We start from the raw sequence: 2,461 nt of genomic DNA on the forward strand, positions 1-2,461 counted from the left end.
CTCATCTTTACTCATTTTCCTTCTTTTAACTTACACCTAGTTAATTCCTGAATCTCTTTCTCTCCCTTGATCCATTTTCACAAACCTGCCCCCACCACGACTGCAATCGACTAGTTAGTATCAGTGGTGCAATTAAAACGGAGAAAAGGAGAGATACATTTTTTAAAGTGAAATTTTGATGTAAAAAAGAACCTCTAGAATCCATAAAAGTGCTAATAAAAATTCTTCACAGTTCCCACAGAAGTCTATAGTCTCTCATTCTTCTCAAATGAAACCTTTTCTTCAGAAAGCAGAATTCAACATAAACGTTATTTTTTAGCAGTTTGTTGTTTTCTGCTTTGATACTTGTTTTACAAATTAGATTTTTACTATTTTTCTTGTGCTATTTTTCAATAACACGATTTTGTGGGTTATTCTCAGGACATCAGCACCAGCTATAACATTGTCTTAACTGAAAATTCTAATCTGAGTACCAAAGTTTTGGACCCCAACTCGTCAGTAAATTGAGGACTGCATGAATATAACTAGCACCACGCTGGGCATTCCCTTAACTAAGAAGTCTGCTTTTCCAGTGTCACCGGGAGCAGTCCTCAAGATTTGCCAAAGGAGAGAGATAAATGAGGGCAGATTTTAAGGACATCTGTTTCTGTTGATAAGATTGATGACTTCCCAGCCCTCAGTGAGATGGAGGGAGTTATGCTGTTCTTTAGTTCAGGAGAATCTACTATATATGACTTTCCTAGTGCCACGGGGAATAGCATGCACAGCATCCCTCATACCTACTTAATTACTATGATAATCTCTGAAGACTGTCATGGTAACTGACATGTAAAACTTGCAGTCCCAATTATAATGTTTAGAACTTTTTTCAGAAAAATGCTTTTTAAATTCAAGTATTTGTCTAATTAGATAGGTACTCTAAAATATGTTCATTTTTCCTGACATTAAATATAAACCTTAGCCTGATTCCATTCTCTAGTTTGGCCAAGAACTGTGATTCTCTGTGAACATTAGCAAAAGACAAAAGAGAGAGGAGAGATTGTTTTAAAGCACATAAAACAATTACAATTTTCTCTATTATGGAAATAAAGTACATGTTCTATATTGCCCTTGCGAATATCACAATCATGATTTGTGATCTGTATGTATTTTTAGTACATATTTAAATAAGTCATTGTGAAGCAGATATCCTAAGATCATTTAATTAATTACCTGCATTACTTAGCCCCTACTTAAATTTCTTCTCTAGACATATTACTCCTACAGACTAAATTATTCATCTCACCAAACTTTCTAAGCTGACGAACCCACTTGGCTTTCTAGCTAAAGTGCTATTGTGAAAGTAGGTCTTAGCTCAACAAGTACTTTCTCTTTTATTAAAAGATAAGGGTGAAGAATCATCATGTCTAAAATTAGACACTTGGAGCTTAAAATCTGTCAGACCATATGCTGTACGACTCCAAGATCCAGGAAACAAAGACATCCTTCTCCGGGGGGTATGTATTATTACAGTCATTCTAGGGGATCAAATGCCAGTCTGTTTGTATGACTGCACAGTCATTTAAACATCTTTAGAGGAGAAGCAGATATGAATTCCTGGGAATGGTGAAGGGGAGTTATTAGTGAATTGGCACTGGCCTGATCTGCATGCATTTATACCTGTGTTGTGGGAATGCATATGACTGTCTACATTTTCTTCCAGTGTCCTTGAGAGTTCTTTTAAAGGAATTACTTTTCTTGTTTTTCATTGACAGTTAATGGAATTACCATAAAATACAAGATTAGAGGCAGTCTTCACCTATAAGCAAGATAGCATTTTACAAAACATTATGAGATCTTTGTAATTCTTTTTCTGTATGGATATTTTAATATTTTTTCCAGTGGGATATCTTATTTCATTGTTTTAAAGTTTAAAAACTTGTTTTAAAGCTTTGAATAAGATTTTCAAATCTACTGCCACTAATCTCTACTTGTTTTACATAGATAGTGCACATTTTGTAATATTTTCCAAATTTTATATGGTGCAAACTCAACCATTTTCAGAGATTTAATTACAGTCTTATGCTAGAATATCATTCTGAGACTGTGTGCATAATACATTGAAGCTACTTGTCAGTTATTTTAATTTGAACCACGAACAATTCAAACCTCCAAAGGGAATTCTTTTCTACTTTTGTAACTATCCAATCTCTACTCCTCTTTAGATTGCAGAGAGCCAAGTACATTGGCATGTTTACAAAGCCAAACACTTAAAAAATGTTGGGGTTAAGAGGTCCAAGTCTCCTCTTATTACTTAGCAATTATTGTGCAGGCCAATTGTAAAGGTAGAAATATCTGCTCTTTGTCAACAGAAAAACTTCAGTCCTCTTCAAGGGATGTAAGGGAAATGAGGAAATGATATCAAATGGTGTATTTCTTTTAGGACATGAGGCTATAGTCCTTTTAGTTGTTAAAATTTTAT

Source organism: Myotis davidii, unplaced genomic scaffold, assembly GCF_000327345.1.
Source record: "Myotis davidii unplaced genomic scaffold, ASM32734v1 scaffold187, whole genome shotgun sequence".
NCBI lineage: Eukaryota > Metazoa > Chordata > Mammalia > Chiroptera > Vespertilionidae > Myotis > Myotis davidii.